This window comes from Apodemus sylvaticus, chromosome 13, assembly GCF_947179515.1.
Source record: "Apodemus sylvaticus chromosome 13, mApoSyl1.1, whole genome shotgun sequence".
Lineage (NCBI taxonomy): Eukaryota > Metazoa > Chordata > Mammalia > Rodentia > Muridae > Apodemus > Apodemus sylvaticus.
Window position 1 is genome coordinate 30,504,585 of NC_067484.1, and position 21,268 is coordinate 30,525,852.

At 42.4% G+C, this 21,268-nt stretch overlaps 1 non-coding gene across 1 annotated transcript; it reads right to left on the bottom strand.

Annotated features, from left to right (window-relative positions):
• Positions 1 to 20,285: 20,285 nt before the first annotated feature.
• On the bottom strand, positions 20,286 to 20,430 carry LOC127664244 (small nucleolar RNA SNORA48). Its single transcript, XR_007973111.1, has one exon. It is a non-coding gene; the product is annotated as a small nucleolar RNA SNORA48 (small nucleolar RNA).
• Positions 20,431 to 21,268: the final 838 nt, after the last annotated feature.

Genomic DNA, 21,268 nt, shown 5'->3' on the forward strand with positions numbered 1-21,268 from the left:
GGAAATTGAAGAAGACCTCAGAAAATGGAAAAATCTGCCGTGCTCATGGATTGGCAGGATTAATATAGTTAAAATGGCCATCTTGCCAAAAGCAATATACAGATTCATTGAAATCCCCATCAAAATCCCAACTCAGTTCTTCACAGAGTTAGAAAAAGCAATTCTCAAATTTATCTGGAATAACAAAAAACCCAGGATAGCTAAAATTATTCTCAACAGTAAAAGAACTTCTAGGGGAATTAGTATCCCAGACCTTAAGTAATACTATAGAGCAATAGTGTTAAAAACTGCATGGTATTGGCACAGGGACAGGCAAGTGGACCAATGGAATAGAATTGAATACCCAAAAATGAATCCACACACCTATGGTCACTTGATCTTTGACGAAGGAGCAGAAAACATCCAGTGGAAAAAAGATAGCCTTTTCAACAAATGGTGCTGCTTCAACTGGAGGCCAGCATGCAGGAGAATGCAAATTGATCCATTCTTATCTCCTTGTACTAAGCTTAACTCCAAATGGATCAAGTACCTCCACATAAAACCAAACACACTGAAACTAATAGAAAAGGAACTGGGGAAAACCCTTGAGGACATAGGCACAGGGGAAAAGTTCCTGAACAGAACACCAATAGCTTATGCTCTAAGATCAAGAATTGACAAATGGGATCTCATAACATTACAACATTTCTTTAAGGCAAAGGACACCATCAAAAGGACAAAATGACAACCAACAATTTGGGAAAAGATTTTCACCAACCCTACATCCGATAGAGGGCTAATATCCAATATATACAAAGAACTCAAGAAGTTAGACTCCAGGGAACCAAATAACCCTATTAAATAATGGGGTACAGACCTAAACAAAGAATTTTCACCTGAAGAAATTCGGATGGCTGAGAAGCACCTTAAGAAATGCTCAACATCATTAGTCATTAAGGAAATGCAAATCAAAACAACCCTGAGATTTCACCTCACACCAGTCAGAATGGCTAAGGTTAAAAACTCAGGAGACAGCAGGTGTTGGTGAGGATGTGGAGAAAGAGGAACACTCCTTCACTGCTGGTGGGATTGTAAGATGGTACAACCACTATGGAAATCAGTCTGGCGGTTCCTAAGAAAACTGGACATGACACTTCTGGAGCACCCTGCTATACCTCTCCTGGGCATATACTCAGAGGATTCCCCAGCATGCAATAAGGACACATGCTCCTCTATGTTCATAGCAGCCTTATTTATAATAGCCAGAAGCTGGAAAGAACCCAGATATCCTTCAATGGAGGAATGGATACAGAAAATGTGGTATATACACACAATGGAGTACTATTCAGCAATTAAAAACAATGAATTCATGAATTCTTTAGGCAAATGGATGGAACTGGAAAATATCATCCTAAGTGAGGTAACGCAATCACAAAAGAATACACATAGAATGCAGTCATTGATAAGTGGGTATTAATTAGCCCTGAAGCTCTGAATACTGAAGATACAATTAGCATATCAAATGATTCCCATGAAGAAGGAAGAAGAGGGCCCTGATCCTGGAAAGGCTTGATCCAGCATTGTAGGGGATTACCAGGAGAGAGAAAAGGGAGGGGGAAAGATAGGAGAATGAATGGAGAGAAGAGGACTTATGGGACATATGGATGGGGGAACTGGGAAAGGGGAAAGCTTTTAGAATGTAAACAAAGAATATAGAAAATAAATAAAAAATGAAAAAGAATACACTATATTCCATATATATAATTTTTAAGTAAGCAAAAACAATTTATAATTTCAAATTCAAGTCATATTTCTATGATAAATTACAAGTACAAAGAATCTAAAGTTTTCTGTTGAGTAGCAAGGTTCTGTTTATATATATCATGTGTATATCATGACAATCACAAGCTAGGTTAGGTTTCAGCAGTTGCATTCCTTTGATCACAGCTGTATGAACATGTTAATTCAAGGAAAACAAGGAGGCTAGAAACATGGCCAAAGGTGACATCAAGCTGCCTATGCCATCACAATATAATTGTGAAGTTTTATGACAGTTTGGTAAAGCTGGTTTAGTTCTGTTCTGTATGCCAGAGATCTCACATGTGTGAAAGTTGGCTCATCAAGTAGTGGGTTCCAGTTCCTAGTTTGGATTCTCAGTGGCTTTACTCCCACCCTCTAAGGAGCTCCCTGTGCTGGACAGTTTTATGTCTACTTGACACAAGCTAATGTCATCTGAGAAGAAGGAACTTTGATTTTAAAAAATGCCTAAAGCTAAATGTAAACCTGTAGGGTATTTTCTTTATTAGTGCTTGATGGGCGAGCGCCCAGCGTCTTGTGGGTGGTGCCATCCTGGGGCAGGTGATCCTGGGTTCTGTAAGAGAGCTGGCAAAGCAAGACATAGGAATCAAGCCAGTGAGCAGCACCCACTCATGGTCTCTGCACCAGCTTTTGCCTCCGCATCCCTGGCCTTTTTGAATTCTTGCTGACTTCCTTCAATGATGAACAGCAATATGGACGTGTAAGCCAAATAAGTTCTTTCCTCCCCGGGGGGGGGGGGGCGGAGGGGAAGAAAAGAAAAAGGGACCAAGCATGAGCACACTCCAGAAGATCCAACAAGCAGCTGAAAGAGTCAGATGCTGATATTTGCATCCAACCAATGGACAGAAGCTGCTGACCCCTGTTGTTGAACTAGAAAAGGCTGGAAGAGGCTGAGGAGAAGGGCAATCCTATAAGAGGACTAGCAGGCTCAATTAAACTGGATCTCAAGATCTCTCAAACAGTGGACCACCAATCAGGCAGAATACACCAGATGATATGAAGCCCCCAAAACACATACAGTAGAGGACTGCCAGGTCTGTGTTCATTCAGAGATGATACACCTAACCCTCAAGAGACTGGAGGCCCCACGGAGTTTAGAGGTCAGGTGGGGCGGGGAGTGGGGACATCCACGTGAAGACATGGGGTGGGGAGGAGGTATGAGATGTGGAATAGTCAGAGGGTGGACAGGGTGGGGGGAAATAAAATGTGGAGTGTAAAAAAAATAAATTAATTAATTAAAAAATGAATTTCAAAATGAGAAAGATTTGAATAATTACTTCAATAATTAAAAAGCACTATAGTAACTGGGCTGGACATAGATGAATGGAGGTCTCCTGTCCAGCATCTGTGAGGCCCTGATACAACCTATCCCCCAATTGCCCTTCACACAGATACTGTAGCCTATTTAAATTCTAGCTCTAAAACAAAAACTGTGTAGATATTCCCCCTTCATTGCTTCCAGATATTTGTTGGCTGCACAGAAAGATTTTTACAAATAGCTAAACCTGCAAAAGTGATACATGATTTCAGGGCTCTTTGGGAACTCACCCCTTCATAGGCTCCCAGTGCCAGCCTCCTTGGGGAAAGAACAGGGAAGGGGCTCCCATGTGCTCAGGCAAAGTGTTTCAGAAGATCGTCTCTGGAGCAGTCAATGCTCTATGGACATACTTTTGCCAAATCAAGATCAAGAGTTGGGTAGACCATTTAGTTCCCTAAGGCTCATTATTTCCATCAAATTCCATGCACACAACCTCCTTTTCTCCCCATCCCCCCTATATCTCCCCTAAAGTATCCAGAGGTAAATAGCCTTGAAGCAGTTGAGGTGTCCAAGAAACACATAATCACACATACACAAAGCCTGGTGGTGGACAATGTCCTCTAATGGTCAACCACTGAAGCTGTTTCTAGACAATAAGCATAAACTTGCTTGAAGAGAGGTACAAAGGTTGTAAAAGTGGGGAAGAACATTGAGTCACTATTTATTAGCTGGCCAGTTATAGGTGTGGAGTTATACAAGTGAACTAGCAAACTCTTCCATCGTATTTACCTTGCTTCTTCACTAGGGATAGATTGACAGATGGAGGGTGAAGAGATTGATATGTATACAGATGAATGGATAGATGATAGATAGATAATGCATACATGCACACATAAATACAGACACAGATAATACATAGATGATAGGGTTAATGGAAAATTGAGGGGTTCTGGTACAATTCTCACATGTTAACAGTAGAATTGGTATCCCTTCTTGGTGCTATTAGTCTTGTTAATAAAATAATTTAAGAATAGACTCAGAAGGAAACTGGGGAGAATATTACTATCATTTGAAAGAAAACCCCAGAGCAGGTAAGGCAGGGATCTTGGTATTGTCCTGGAGGAGAGAGATAGGGAAGAGAAAGAACCAAAGCCATTTGAGTTAAGCTGACACGGGGAACACATAGCACATGGTAGACCAGCAGCCACATGGTAGGGAGAGGTATTTAATTAGAGTGTGTGAAAGTATTAGGGAAAACATGCTTATAAAAGAGACAGAGAAGGCTAAGAGTGTCATATTTCCTGAGTAATTTAGAAAAGTAGGCTGACTTTCAAAGCTACATGTCTATGGCTCCATATGTGACTGCTGAGAGGGGTGAGATTATGGGAAAGAAGGGTATATTACATCACTGAGGTCATTGTTATTCCTTGTTTGCTTATCCTGGTTTGCTGTAGATCTGCCTCCCTGAGGGTGTTCCCTTAGCTGGGTGACTGACCTGCACAATTGGAATTTTAGATCTTCAACCAGGCTACCCTGATCCCATTCTCTTGATCAGAAGGGAACAGTTTTCCTTTAATGGGCCTTACTGCTTCTGTATAAATAGAAAAATAGATAATAGATAGATGGATAGGTGATAGATAGATAGATACTGGATAGATGGATAGTTAGATGGAAGATGAATAGATAGTCATATATCAAACAATAATAGAGCCATTGGAGATAAATAAAATATGAAAGATGACTCGCTTGAAAAGAAATGACTGCTGGTCATATCTGAATGGGCATTTGAAGGGAATGAGTGTCTGAGCCACAATTACTTAGAGAAGGAGCCTAGAAACAGGAGCTGTAGTACGTGAATGTCCTAATCCAATCTGGCCAGCATGCAGCTTCCAGAGAGCGAACTAGGAGAGCCTGGTGTGTGGGGGTGGGGCATGAGGGAATGGAGATGTGGTTAGGAAAACCCTACTGAGCCTGCTCACTTGCAGCTTAGAGGGATGCCTTTGCTTCCCTTACTAACAGGATGCCCCGTTTGTAAGAACAGGGCAGGGAAAGATGCAGAAAGTCCAAGAAGATGGACTGTGTGCCAACTCATGCACACCGCAGGGTTAAGGACAGAACCCTTAGCTCTGTGTGTCTCGGCAGGCAGGTCAGGCTGCTGCCTCCTGCGCTGCATGCTTGCATGCTGTACAAAGAAATGAGCTGTGAAGGGCAAGGTGAGGGTTAATCAACCTGGCCACATCGGGAACAATGAAAGGGTTGGTGGCCTCAGGTCTGTCCTGGGACTAGTGGGAACTGACATTTTTTTTTTTTAATAGAAAATGGAGGAGAGAATTGGGATGAACATGTCTGACAGAGCAGGTAACCGAGTCAGACCACTGATCTGGTTAAATCATTTTCATGGTCTGGTTCTGCTGGGGTGCTAGGGAAGTTACTCTCACTGTCACCTTCTTACTGAGATGCCTCCTTACTCGGGCACGCAGCCTTGCCACTCTGGGCAACGGCCCCACGCTGGAGGGTAATCTTTGCTGCTGTGTGCACAGTTCCTTGGGGGGAGGTTGTTCTGGTACTATATGAAAGCCAAGTCTTAGGAGTTTTGATAAATTAGCTTTGATATGTGACAGAAAGCCATAAAGCTGTCTTCCTCCCAGGGGTTTAAATGGTGGGGTGGCTGACCATAGACCCCAGGTCTGGTTCCAGCCTTCAAGTTTAAGAGAGAAGATGTGAATGGTGCTACAGACATGGTAATCTTGAGATTTTTGAAACACAGAAATCTTGAATGTGAGTGATGTGATAATTATTCATTTCCCAAACTGCTGCCTTTAATAATTCATATATTAAACTTGGCTTTGTGTGGATTTCCTGTGTTGTTCTTTTTTAGTCACCAGAAACCATTGAGAAAAACATCTGGAAAAACTCCTATTCATGTCAATAATATTTCATTAATTCATATAGGAGATGCTTTGCATTAATTTACTTTTTCTTTGACTAAAAAAAAAAATGAGAGTGCTGGACATGAAAGACAAGACTGTGCATATGTGAGGCACTAGCTTTCCCTCTGAGCTGAACACTTATTCCAAAGCATGGTTTTTAAAAGAACCCAAAGTAATTATACCCCATCATACAATTTCTTCTTTATCCTGAACCCCAGTTTTTCTCTATCAGGCTGTCTTTCCTCTTGACCCACCACCAAGAAGACAACTTTACCAAGTTCTTGGCTGATTCAAACAGCAGGAACTTTCCCTGGTAATTTCTTTCTTTGCTTTCTTGAGCTGTAAACCTGTTGCAGTCTCTCACCCTATTATAGCCAGGACAGTCTTTCAGTGAAACCTGAAGCCACCTCTTTCAAATTGAATGTCAAGAAAGACAGAGCCAGCTTCCTAGGCCCAGTGCAAAGTGGTATTTCAAGGTAATAAGCAACAATTAGCGAGCACAGGAGGCCCCTGCTTTGACCACACAGCTTACTGACACAGTTCAGGGCTTCTCTGTTAGCTTGCCCCAACTGTGCATAGTTCTCTAATCCTCTGTTTCAGCAAAGTTGAGTTCTGTTTCTTTCTTCCATTGCAACAACCTTGAATAAACTCTCCCTTGCCCTTTTACTTCATCCCCGGTAAATTTCTTGACACTTGAAGGAACTTGACAAATGAAATAGAATAAAATAGAAATTAAAATCTTTCATTCATTTCTGTTATTCATTTAAGAACCATAAGACATTGTCAAACAATTTACCCATGTAGACTGCACTGATAGTATTTATTTATGCCCAATGCTCTAAATTCAAAGGTAGTAGATACACTAAAGATATTTCTAGAGTCATAGAAATGAAATTAAGCACTTGCCTAACATGCCAAAGGTCCTAGTTTCGAAGCATATCCATGCATGCACACATACACAGACACACACAGATACACACACACACACACAGACACACACACACACTTCCCATTAGATCCAGATTGTTAGAACTCTGGTCTTGGAGACCTGTGCCACATCTGGCACGAAGAGGACACCACTTCCTGATACTTTCTAGAAAACCGACAGGAGCAGGGTATTAGGTAAGCATCACCCCCAATACAGAGAGTCCTGGAGCCCCTCTGCTCTGGGACTCAATACCCAGCAACTTCTAGTTCACCTATCCCCTTCCGCCCCTTCTACCCATCCCTTCTCCCATGTCATTGCCGCTTGCCGTTGGATGTGGGAGACCTGTGCCACATCTGGCACAGAGAGGACACCATAGAGAACTGTCAGGAGCAGGGTATTAGAGAACCTACAGGAACAGGGCATTTGAGAATTGGCAGGAGCAGGGCATTCGACCCTTGTCAAGTCTGCCACAGGGGAGTCCCCATCACCTGTTATTTCCTGGAGAATCAGCTGTTTACAGGGCATTAGACAGAAAGAGAATACCAGGAGTACAGAAACACAGGCCTGCAGGATAGAGAAGATAGTGTCAGCAAGACCAGCTAACACCAGAGATAACGAGATGGCCAAAGGCAAACAGAAGGTCATTACCAACAGAAACCAAGGCAACATGGCACCATCAGAACCCAGCTCTCCTACAACAGCAAATCCTGCATACTCCATTACATCAGAAAAGCAAGAACCAGATTTAAAATTACATCTCATATCACTGATGGAGGACTTCAAGAAGGACATAAATAACTCCCTTAAAGAAATACAAGAGAACATGGGTCAACAGGTAGAAGCACAAAAATCCCTTAAAGAAAGACAAGAGAATATGGATCAAAAGGTAGAAGCCCTTAAACAGGAAACACAAAAATCTCTTATAGAAACATGGGAGAATATGGGTCAACAGGTTGAAGCTCCTAAAGAGGCAATACAAAAATCCCATAGAGAATTATGGGAGAACATGGGTCAACATACAGAAACCCTTAAAGAGGAATCACAAAAATCCCTAAAAGAAACACAGGAGAACATGGATCAACAAGTAGAAGCCCTTAAAGAGGAAACACAACAATTCCTTAAAGAAACAATTCCTTAAACAAACAAACAAGTGAAGCAACTGAACAAAACTATCCAGGATCTAAACCTGAAAATAGAATCAACAAAGAAATCACAAAGTGAGACATCTCTGAAAATAGAAAACCTTGGAAAGAATTCAGGAGTCATAGATGCAAGCATCAACAACAGAATACAAGAGATAGAAGAAAGAATCTCGGGTGCTGAAGATTCCATAGAAAGCACTGACTCAACAGTCAAAGAATGCAAAACGCAAAAAGCTTGTAACTCAAAACACCCAGGAAATCCAGGACACAATCAGAAGACCAAACCTAAGGATTATAGGAATAGAAGAAAGCAAGGATTTACATCTTAAAGGCCCAATAAATATCTTCAACAAAATTATAGAAGAAAACTTCCCTAACCTAAAGAATGAGATGCCCATGAACATACAGGAAGCCTACAGAACTCCAAACAGATTGGACTAGAGCAGAAATACCTCCTGTCACATAATAATCAAAACACCAAATGCACTAAACAAAGAAAGAATATTAAAAGCAGTGAGTGAAAAAGGTCAAGTAACCTATAAAGGCAGGCCTATCAGAATTACACCAGACTTCTCACCAGAGACTATGAAAGCCAGAAAAGCCTGGGAAGATATCATACAGACCCTAAGAGAACATAAATGTCAGCCCAGACTACTATACCCAGCAAAACTCTCAATTACCATAGATGGAGAAACCAAGATATTCCATGACAAAACCAAATTTATGTAATATTTTTCCAGAAACCCAGCCTTACAAAGGATAGCAGATGGAAAATGCTAACACAAGAAGGGAAAATACACCCTAGAAAAAGCAAGAAAGTAATCTTTCAACAAAACCAATAGAAGATAGCTACACAACCAAAATGTCACCTTTACTAAGAAGATAACAGTAAGCAACAATCACTTTTCCTTAATATCTCTTAATATCAATGGTCTCAATTCCCCTATAAAAAGACATAGACTAACAGACTGGATGTGTAAACAGGACCCAATGTTTTGCTGCATACATGAAACCTACCTCAGTGACAAAGACAGGCACTATTTAAGAGTCAAAGGATGGAAAACAATTTTCCAAGCAAATGGTCCCAAGAAACAAGCTGGAGTGGCCATTCTTATATCGGATAAAATCGACTTTCAACCAAAAGTTGTCAAAAAAGATAAGGAGGGACACTTCATACTGGTCAAAGGAAAAGTTTACCAAGATGAACTCTCAATTCTGAACATCTATGCTCTGAACACAAGGGCACCCACACTCATAAAAGAAATTTTACTAAAGCTCAAAGCATGCATTGCACCCCACACAATAATAGGGGGAGACTTCAACACCCCACTGTCAAAAATGGACAAGTCATGGAACCAGAAACTAAACAGAGATATAGTGAAACTAACTGAAGTTATGGACCAACTGATTCTAACAGAAATTTATAGAACATTCCACCCTAAAGCAAAAGAATATACCTTCTTCTTAGCACCTCATGGTAGCTTCTCCAAAACTGACCATATAATTGGTCACAAAACAGGCCTCAACAGAAATAAAAATATTGAAATTATTCCGTGTATCTTATCAGATCACCACAGCCTAAGGCTGGTCTTAAGCTCAAACAAAAGCAATGGAAAACACACATATACATGGACTTTGAACAATGCTCTTCTCAATGATAGCTTGGTCAAGGAAGAAATAAAGAAAGAAATTAAAGACTTTTTAGAATTCAATGAAAATGATGACACATCATACCAAAATTTATGGGACACAATGAAAGCAGTGCTAAGAGGAAAACTCATAGCTCTGTGTGCCTCCAAAAAGAGAATGGAGAGAGCTTACACTAACAGCATGACAGTGCACTTGAAGGCTCTAGAACAAAAGGAAGCAAATACCCCCAAGAGGAGTAGAAGGAAATAATCAAACTTAGAGCCGAAATCAACCAAGCAGAAAACAAAAAGAGCTATACAAAGAATAAACAAAACAAGGAGCTGGTTCTTTGAAAAAAATCAACAATATAGACAAACCTTTAGCCAGACTAACCAGGAAGCATGGAGACAGTTTCCAAGTTAATAAAATCAGAAATGAAAAGGGAGACATAACAACAGAAACTATGAAAATTCAAAAAATCATCAGATCCAGTAGGATTGAAGTTTGAAAACCTGGATGAAATGGATAACTTTCTAGAGATATGCCAGATGCCAGTGTTAAAACACGAGCAGATAAACCATCTAAATAGTTCCATAAACCCTGTGGAAATAGAAGCAGTCATTAATAGTCTCCCTTAAAAAAAAAAGCCCAGGACCAGATGGGTTTAGCAGGGAATTCTATCAGATCTTCAAAGAAGAGTTAATACTGATACTCTTCAAACATTTCCACAAAATAGAAACTCAAGGAACACTACCCAACTCATCCTATGAAGCCACAATCATGCTTATACCTTAACCAAACAAAGACCAAACAAGGAAGGAGAACTTCAGACCAATCTCCCTCATGAACATTGATGCAAAAATACTGAACAAAATCCTGGCCAACCGAATCCAAGAATGCATCAGAACTATAATTCACCATGATCAGGTAGGCTTCATCCCAGGGATGCAGGGATGGTTCAATATACGGAAATCTGTCAATGTAATTCACTACATAAACAAACTAAAGGAAAAAAAAACCACACGGTCATCTCATTAGATGCTGAAAAGGCTTTTGACAAATTCAGCATCCCTTCATGATAAAAGTCTTGGAGAGATCAGAAATCCAAGGCCCATACCTAAACATAGTGAAAGCAATATACTGAAAACTGGTAGCCAACATCAAACTAAATGGAAAGAAACTTGAGGCAATCCCACTAAAATCGGGGACCAGACAAGGCTGCCCACTCTCTCCCTATCTATTCAATATAGTACTTGAAGTCCTAGCCAGAACAATCAGGCAGCAAAAAGAGGTCAAAGGTATACAAATTGGAAAGGAAGAAGTCAAATTATCACTATTTGCAGATAGTATGATAGTATATTTAAGCGACCCCAAGACTTCTGCCACAGAACTACTAAAGCTGATAAACAACTTCAACAAAGTGGCTGGATATAAAATTAACTCAAGCAAATCAGTAACCTTCCTCTACTCAAAGGATAAACAAGATGAGAAAGAAATTAGGGAAATGACACCCTTCACAATAGTCCCAAATTGTACAGAGCCATATTGGGGCAGTCTTGCACTTGGTCAGAGTTTGACTTTGGTCAAGGTTAACTTCTCCCAGTTAGCCAGGATCCTTCTCCACCCAGGGTGGAGCGCTCAAAGTAAAGGTTAAGTTCATTGTTCCTCCAGGTCTAGGAATTCCTGAATTAAACAGGTGACCCACCCAGCTGCCTGAGCAGTCAAGACGAGGACCTCCAAGAGAAGCTAGACAACTTCCACCGGAACTCAGCCTGGAGTCTGGGGGGAAGGGTTTGCCCAAACTGTTAAAAGGTCTGGCGCCATTAAAGTTTACGGCTTTGATCAGTGAACATTGTCTTAGCCGCACTTTCTTTTCGCCCCTCTTCCCTATAACCCCAAAATTCTCTCAACAGGTAACCCGGTTTACATGTGGCTGCTGGCGGCTACACCAAATAATATTTCATACCTAGGTGTGACCCTGATGAAGCAAGTGAAGGGTCTATATGACAAGAACTTTAAGCCTCTGAAGAAAGAAATTGAAGAAAGTCTCAGAAGATGGAAAGATCTCCCATGTTCATGGATTGGCAGGATCAATATAGTAAAAATGACCATCTTGCCCAAAAGCAATCTACATATTCAATGCAATCCCCATCAAAATTCCAAATCAATTCTTCATAGATCTAGAAAGAGCAATTCTCAAATTCATCTGGAATAACAAAAAACCCAGAATAGAAAAACTATTCTCCACAACAAAAGATATTCTGGGGAAATCACCATCCCTGACCTCAAACTCTACTACAGAGCGATGGTGACAAAAACTGGTATTGGTATGCAGACAGGCAGGAAGATCAATGGAATAGAATTGAAGACCCAGAAAAGAACCCACACATACGTGCGGTCACTTGATATTTGACAAAGGACCTAAAAACATCCAGTGAAAAAAAGACAGCATTTTTAACAAATGGTGCTGGATCAACTGGAGGTCTGTATGCAGAAAAATGCAAATCAACCCATTCTTATCTCCTTGTACAAAGCTCAAGTCCAAGTGGATCGGATCAAACATCTACACATAAAATCAGGCACACTGAAGCTTATAGAGGAGAAAATGGGGACAAATCTTGAACACATGGGCACAGGGGAAAAGTTTCTGAACAGAACACCAATGGCTTATGCTCCAAGAACAAGAATCCACAAATGGGACCTCATAAAACTGCAAAGCTTCTGTAAGGCAAAGGACATGGTCAATAGGACAAAATGGCAACCAACAAATTGGGAAAAGATCTTTACTAACCCTACATCTGATAGAGGGCTAATATCCAATGTATACAAAGAACTCAAGAAGTTAGTCTCCAGAGAATCAAATAACCCTATTAAAAAATGGGGGACAGAGCTAAACAGGGAATTCTCAACTGAGGAAACTCAAATGGCTCTAAAGCACCTAAAGAAATGTTCAGCATCCTTAGTTATCAGGGAAATGTAAATCAAAACAACACTGAGATTCCACCTTACACCAGTCAGAATGGCTAAGATGAAAAACTCAGGGAACAGCAGATGCTGGAGAGGATGTGGGGAAAGAGGAACACTTCTCCATTGTTGGTGGGATTGCAAGCTGGTAAAACCGCCCTGGAAATCAGTTTGGTGATTCCTCAGAAAATTAGACATAGTACTACCTGTGGAGCCAGCTATACCACTCCTGGGCATATACCCAGAAAGTGCTCCTACATGTAATAAGGACACATGCTCCACTATGTTCATAGCTGCCTTATTTATAATAGCCAGAAGCTGGAAAGAACTCAGATGTCTCTCAATAGAGGAATGGATACAGAAACTGTGGTATATGTACACAATGGAGTACTATTCAGCTATTAAAAACAATGAATTCATGAAATTCTTAGGCAAATGGATGGAACTAGAAAGTGTCATCCTGAGTGAGGTAACCAAGTCACAAAAGAACGCACATGGTATGCACTCACTAATAAGTGGATGCTAGTCCAAAAGCTCAAAATAAACAATTTACAATTCACCCAGCACAGGAAGCTCAAGAAGAAGGAGGACTTAAGTGAGGTTCCTCTGAGAAGGGGAACACAATACTCACAGGAGCAATAATGGAGGCAATGTGTGGAGCAGAGTCTGAAGTAAAGGCTACCCAGAGACTGCCCTACCTGGGGATTCATCCTATAAACAGTCACCAAACCCCGACACTATGACAAGAAGTGTGTACCAAAAGGAGCATGCCATGGCTGTCTCCAGAGGGGCTCTGCCAGAGCCTTACAAATACAGAGGCAGAAACTAGCAATCAACTATTGGACTGGACTTAGGGTCCCCAACGGAGGATCTGGAGGGTGGTCTGGAGGAGCTGAAGGGATTTATAGCCCCACGGGAAGAACAATGACTTCGGACACCCAGACACCCTAAGACTCCTAGGGACTGAAACATCAACCAAGGGGTACACATGGTTCCAGCCAAATATGTGGTAGAGGAGTGCCTTGTTGGGCATCAGTGGGAGGAGTGGTCTTTGGTCAGGTAAAGGCTCAGTAGAGGCCCCAACAAAGGGAAATGATTGGGGTGGGGGATGGGGGGTAGGGGGAGGTCGGAGTGTGGTCAGGTACAGGGGCATATACATTGATGCAGGGGTGGGAGGAGGGGTAGGGAATCTTCGGGGAGGGGGGCTTTTGGGAGGGGGGAAATTGGGGAAGGTTTTACCATTGGCAATGTAAACGAAGAAGATAATTAAAAAAAAAAAGAACTCTGGTCTGGCTCTGGGTCCAAAGGTATTCACTCTGAGTGATAATGACTAACTATATTTGTATGTAGATGTATGTAGGTATCATATCAACACACTGTATTCATGTGGGGAAGCTTTACTATAGACTTCAGATGGTGTGTGTGTGTGTGTAGGGTTCTATTTCCTAACTTCCTAAATACTTTGTAGGTTCCTATGATGTAGTCACAGTATAGTTATTATCGGAGCCCACCAGAGAAGACCACTCAGACAGTTTATAGCCAAATGAAAGTCCTTATTCTAGCTATTCAGGACCAAAGTAGTCCTAAGTGTCCAGAGCATTTCTTTGAAAGCACAAACCACATCCTGGAATTTTTCTTGGCAGCTGCAAGGGGTTTTGAACTAGCAAACAGCGGCCTGACTTCGAGACATCACATCTGTCAGCCTTTGTCATTGAAATATGAGTAACAGACTATCAATCGAGGTTGTTCAGTCAATTAGATAAGATGTGCTAATTACATTAACAGACAAAATAACAACATTCAATATTGAAAGTAAAACTCATTCTTAAAGCTATACATAATTATATATTCCCTTAATCTCAATACTCAAGAATCGGAGGTAGGAACATTGCCAGCCTGGACTGCATATCAAAGTCTTGCCTCAGAACAACAACAAAAGCAACAACAGTGCTAGCCAGGATAAGAAAGGAAGTGAAAGGAGAGCTAGGTAGCAAGCCAACAACAACACGGACAGCAGCAGCAGCAGCAATAATAATAACCAGCAAGAGTCTAACTTCTTGAGTTCTTTATATATATTGGATATTAGCCCTCTATCTGATGTAGGATTGGTGAAGATCTTTTCCCAATTTGTTGGTTGCCGATCTGTCCTCTTGATGGTGTCCTTTGCCTTACAGAAACTCTGTAACCTTATGAGGTCCCATTTGTCAATTCTTGCTCTTAGAGCATACGCTATTGGTGTTCTGTTCAGAAACTTTCTCCCTGTACCGATGTCCTCAAGGGTCTTCCCCAGTTTCTTTTCTATTAGCTTCAGAGTGTCTGGCTTTATGTGGAGGTCCTTGATCCATTTGGATTTGAGCTTAGTACAAGGAGACAAGGATGGATCAATTCGCATTCTTCTGCATGCTGACCTCCAGTTGAACCAGCACCATTTGTTGAAAAGGCTATCTTTTTTCCATTGGATGTTTTCAGCCTCTTTGTCGAGGATCAAGTGGCCATAGGTGTGTGGGTTCATTTCTGGATCTTCAATCCTGTTCCATTGATCCTCCTGCCTGTCACTGTACCAATACCATGCAGTTTTTAACACTATTGCTCTGTAGTATTGCTTGAGGTCAGGGATACTGATTCCCCCAGATTTTCTTTTGTTGCTGAGAATAGTTTTAGCTATCCTGGGTTTTTTGTTGTTCCAGATGAATTTGATAATTGCTCTTTCTAACTCTGTGAAGAATTGAGTTGGGATTTTGATGGGTATTGCATTGAATCTGTATAGTGCTTTAGGCAAAATGGCCATTTTAACTATATTGATTCTACCGATCCATGAGCATGGGAGGTTTTCCCATTTTTTGAGGTCTTCTTCCATTTCCTTCTTCAGAGTCTTGAAGTTAGACTCCAGAAAACCGAACAACCCTATTAAAAATGGGGTACAGAGTTAAACAAAGAATTCTCACCTGAAGAACTTCGGATGGCGGAGAAGCATCTTAAAAAATGCTCAACTTCATTAGTCATTAGGGAAATGCAAATCAAAACAACCCTAAGATTTCATCTTACACCAGTCAGAATGGCTAAGATTAAAAATTCAGGAGACAGCAGGTGTTGGAGAGGGTGTGGAGAAAGAGGAACACTCCTCCACTGCTGGTGGGGTTGCAAATTGGTACAACCACTCTGGAAAGCAGTCTGGCGGTTCCTCCGAAAACTGGGCACCTCACTTCCAGAAGATCCTGCTATACCACTCCTGGGCATATACCCAGAGGATTCCCCACCATGTAATAAGGATACATGCTCTACTATGTTCATAGCAGCCCTATTTATAATTGCCAGATGCTGGAAAGAACCCAGGTATCCCTCAACAGAAGAGTGGATACAGAAAATGTGGTATATCTACACAATGGAGTACTATTCAGCCATTAGAAACAATGAATTCATGAAATTCTTAGGCAAATGGATGGAGCTAGAGAACATCATACTAAGTGAGGTAACCCAGACTCAAAAGGTGAATCATGGTATGCACTCACTAATAAGTGGTTATTAACCTAGAAAACTGGAATACCCAAAACATAATCCACACATCAAATGAGATACAAGAAGAAAGCAGGAGTGGTCCCTGGTTCTGGAAAGACTCAGTGAAACAGTATTTGGCAAAACCAGAACGGGGAATTGGGAAGGGGTGGGAGGGAGGACAGGGGAAGAGAAGGGGGCTTACGGGACTTTCGGGGAGTGAGGGGGGGGGCTAGAAAAGGGGAAATCATTTGAAATGTAAATAAATTATATCGAATAAAAAAAAATAACCAGCAAGAGGAGGTACATAAGGGCACGTGCTGCCAAACCTGATACCCTGAGTTCAATCCCAGAACCACATGTGCAAAGGGAGAAAACAGACGCCTACAAGTTGTCCACCACCCCCACGCTACCACAAATAAATAAATGTAATGAAAACACTACAATAACAAAAGGAAAACACAGGCTTCTTCCTCTGTTCATCACAGAGCTAATTCTACAAGCTCTATTTTCCTCTTTTCTAGGTATTTTTCTTTTCGTCTCACTGTGCTCTCCAGACTGGCCCCAAACTCTTCACCCTCTTGCCTCAGCCTCCAGAGTTCCAGGATTACAGACATGTTCTACCACACCCGGAGTCATTTTGTGTTCTGAGGCTTCTGTCACTTGTGACTTTAGAAAGGGCTACCTCTCCCAGGACTGCAGGATCCTTGGAGACAGCAAAGGCTTCAGATGGAGCAAGTTTCACATGCAGGGCAAACAAACCCAAGTCTATAGCTGTAACTACCCCTTTGCCTGACTCTCACAGCAAGCCAACACATGTGCTCTTAATTATAGTCAGGCCAGGTACTTAGCCATTCCAGGCTACCCCTCTAACCCAAACCTACCGGCACCATTCAAACCAGCCAGGCTCAAGCAGACCTGCTCTTCCCATGGAAATCCCAGTAAAGGCTCTGAACTAGATTCCTTCCTACTCTGACCATCCTGGTGTTCCTCCTGTGGTCATGTCTGGTGTGGTCCTCCTGGGTGACTCCTCATGGGACCTCTACTAATGAGCTTCAGAAGCCCTGGTCTCTTTCAGCTGCCTTCCTTTTCTTTTCTTTTTTTTTTTTTATTTTCTAAATTCTTTGTTTACATTCCAAATGCTTTCCCTTTTCCCGGTTCCCCCTTCCCCATATGTCCCATAAGCCCTCTTCTCTCCACCCATTCTCCAATCACTTCCCTCCTTTTTCTCTGTCCTGATACTCCCCTACAATGCTGGATCAAGCCTTTCCAGGATCAGGGCTCTCTCCTTACTTCTTCATGGGAGTCATTTGATATGCTAATTGTGTCTTAGGTATTCAGAGCTTCTGGGCTAATTAATATCCACTTATCAATGATTGCATTCCATGTGTATTCTTTTGTGATTGGGTTATAAAATTACAAAGTTTCTGTAAGGCAAAGGACACTGTCAAAAGGACAAAACAACAACCAACAAATTGGGAAACGATCTTCACCAACCCTACATCTGATAGAGGGCTAATATCCAACATATACAAAGAACTCAAGAAGTTAGACCCCAGGGAAACAAATAACCCTATTAAAAAATGGGGTACAGATCTAAACAAAGAATTTTCACCTGAAGAAATTCAGATGGATGAGAAGCACCTTAAGAAATGCTCAACATCATTAGTCATTAAGGAAATGCAAATCAAAACAACCCTGAGATTTCACCTCACACCAGTCAGAATGGCTAAAGTTAAAAACTCAGGAGACAGCAGGTGTTGGTGAGGATGTGGAGAAAGAGAAACACTCCTCCACTGCTGGTACGATTGCAAGATGGTACAACCACTATGGAAATCATTCTGGCATTTGAGCTGCCTTTCTTATACTGACCAGAGCCACCTGCCTAGGGGACACTGCCCAGAGTGCTCTGGGCTCTTTTATTTCAATTATCAATTAAGAAAATGCCCCACAGACATGGCCACAGGCCAATGATTTATTAGCAATTCATTTATTGAGGTCCCCTCTTTGCACATGTATCAAATTGACAACCAAAATTAGCTAGAACATCTGCCATGCACATTTTTGAGACCTAGACATTTATGAAGGTGATCTCCTAGTTTATATACTCTTTAAAAACCATTTGCTTTACTGTTTTAATAAAACTGCACCAGTGAGAACTTTCCTTGCCAGTAAATAGAGATGTACATCTTAGGAAATGTCACCTTATTTTTTGTTTGAGTGGTTTTTCTGTATTAATTACAGAGCACCTTTATTATTCTTTCATATAGCAAAGATCCTTAATATTTGTTCTTCTGCTTTGCCGGACATTTATGAGATCTGGATGATTCTATGGAAGCTAAGACAGTCAAGACTCTCTGTGTATCTGTGTGTCTGTGTGCACACATAATTATGGGCACAATTGTGGGTACAAAAGTGCGTCCATGTGCATTTTAGGTCCAGAGGTCAACCTCCGTGTCATTTCTCAGATGTGGTACATCTTGCGTTTTGACATAAGATCTCTTAATTGGCCTTGATCTTGCCAATAGGTCACACTGGTATACTGTCTAGCCAGAGAGTCCCAGGAATTCACCTTTCTTGGCATCTGAGATGAAAATGTGCACCACTATGTTTGGCTTTCTTGCCTGGGATCTGACTTAGCTCCTGACCCTTGCCCGAAGCACTTGACCGATGGAGCCATCTACACAGTCGGGCTGTCTGACCTGTGCCTTCACCCTCAGGTGACCCTCAGGGTCAGCTCCACTGTAATGCCCAGGCAAGGTGCAGGGCCTGTTTTTCTGAGTGCAATGCCAGTGAGGGGGACAGGGATAGCTCTCCTGCTCTCATAACCCCAGGTTCAGCTCTCCCAGCTACTACAGGTGCCGAGGTGATTAGAGGGAAGGCATGCACCCATACCACCTGTGCCCATACCGCCTCCCACCAGACAGGGTCAACTCTATGGTGTTGCCCAGACAAAGTACAGGGCCCCTCTCTCCCAAGAGCTGCATTGGGTGAGGAATGAGGCCAGCCCACTGGTTCTCATGCCTTTAGGGCCAGATCTCCCCACTGTCACAGGTGGTGAGAAGCAAGAGGGAAGAGGCCTTTATCTGCCCCCATCCGGGCCACCTCAAGACAGAGGAGTGGCTGGGCCAGCCCTCCCCAACAACCCCTAAGAGCAGCTCTGCTGTGTGGTCTAGGCTAGGTACAGGGCTCCTCTCCTGAGTGTGTCAGCTGGTAAGGGGCAGAGCTAGCTCTCCTGAGCTTATGACCCCGTGGGCAGTTTTCCTGACTGCCAGAGGTGGAAAGGGGCGGCAGGATGTGGGGCACGGGGATCACCTTTGCACCCGTGCCACCCCAGAGCAGACAGGAGGGGTCGGTGCTTTCATACTCACATCCTTCGGGCTGGCTCAACTCACCCCCCCCCCCCATCAGTTCCAGCTTCACCCACTGTCAGAACCTGCTCCACTGTGTTGCTAGAGCGGAAGTGCAGGCTTTCCAGCTAGCTAGAGCGGAAGTGCAGGCTTTCCCTGAGGGGAGCGCTGCTGCTGGTAAGAGGTGGGGCCAGCTTACCAGACTGCCACATGCAGTGAGGGGCATGGCCAGTTATACACAGGCCCCGGATAGCCACGTGGTCTGCAATGGCTGCTTCACCAGAGATATCCCTATGTTCACAGTGGTAATATGAGCCATGGACATGGAGACTGACACTGTAGCTACAGAGACACAGATATAGCCCTCAATAGTAGCATAGGCTGGGACTTTACCATGACCCCAGGTGGTGGGGCTGGCAACTCCTGACAGGTTACTCTTCTCTATTCTTGAGTCTCCAGTCCATCTCCATAACACTTTCAAACTGCTCCATTTCTCTCTCTCTCTCTCTCTCTCTCTCTCTCTCTCTCTCTCTCTCTCTCTCTCTCTCTCTCTCTCTCTCTCCCATCTGATTACCACATATTTGCACATTGTGGTGGCTCCTGCTGCAGGCTGGCCATGCCCCTGGATGACATCCTTCATCCATACATGTGTGCGTGTGTGCATTGCAGCTCTGCGGCAAGCAGGTGTCTATGGCCTGCTTGTGCCATAGACATGTGCTGGAGGGCAGGTCTGTGGATAGCATGACGGTCTGCAGGTCTTTGTCTGGGTTTCTTTTCCTGCATTTGATGCGATTGTTATGAGTTCTAGGCATGAGACAGCTTTGGCCACCAAGCCAGGCATCAAGCTAGGATGAACAAAAGGACTGCCATCTGCTCTGCCCCCGACTGATATAAGAACACCACCATTGACAAGGTGTCTCTTTGTCCTTTACTGGAGGCTGGAGATGGGGTGGGTGTGTTCTCTTTTTATATAGAGATGAGAAGGCATGACAAATGACAAGCTTTTTTGCGAGTCAAATAAAGAACTAAGCCACAGACAATGTGTGGGGACACCTCAAGAAAGAATTGAGCTGATTTTTGCTTTTGGACATAACTTGTACTTTCTGGCTAATTTTAAAAGCCAGTTAGTTACCACCTTCTCCCCTGTAGCTGTCTAGATGGATATCTGATATCTATGGAGATAGCTCAGCTGTTTTGCACCCTGTACATTTTTAAGGAGAGAGGATTCACAAAACTGTCTGTCAATTTTCCTGACAACAAAATCCTTGTGCTTCATTGCTTGTGTGCTCTACCAGAAATCTTAACCTTCCACGAACAGGAAACTACAAATCCCTAAGCCCAGGGGGCGAAATGTCAGTTTTAAGAAATGTGTTATACTTTCTCCACTGAGCTATTTCAGAATTGTCAAAAGACCATATGTGCCCCCAAACAGCCAGCTCTGTGCTCAGTTTTGTTTCAGACTATGTGACTGCATCGCTAAGACTATGTGATAAAAATTTAGCTCTAAGTCACAAAGCTTTCCAAATAAATAATTAAAAACTGACGTTAGGACTTTTATTCCAAAAACATGTCATTGCTGTGAGAAACACACTGTCTTTTCAAAGTGTTGCCAGGACACAATCAGGGAAGAGCTTTTCTTAAAAAGCCATCTCCAGCAGTTTTTTGTCTTAACTGTCTGAACTTAGGAGGCATCTTAGTGTATTTTGTGGTACTGAAAGAATAGAAAATACAGCCTAACTCCAGCCTTCTAAGGAGCCCCAAACGCTTCACATTCCAGA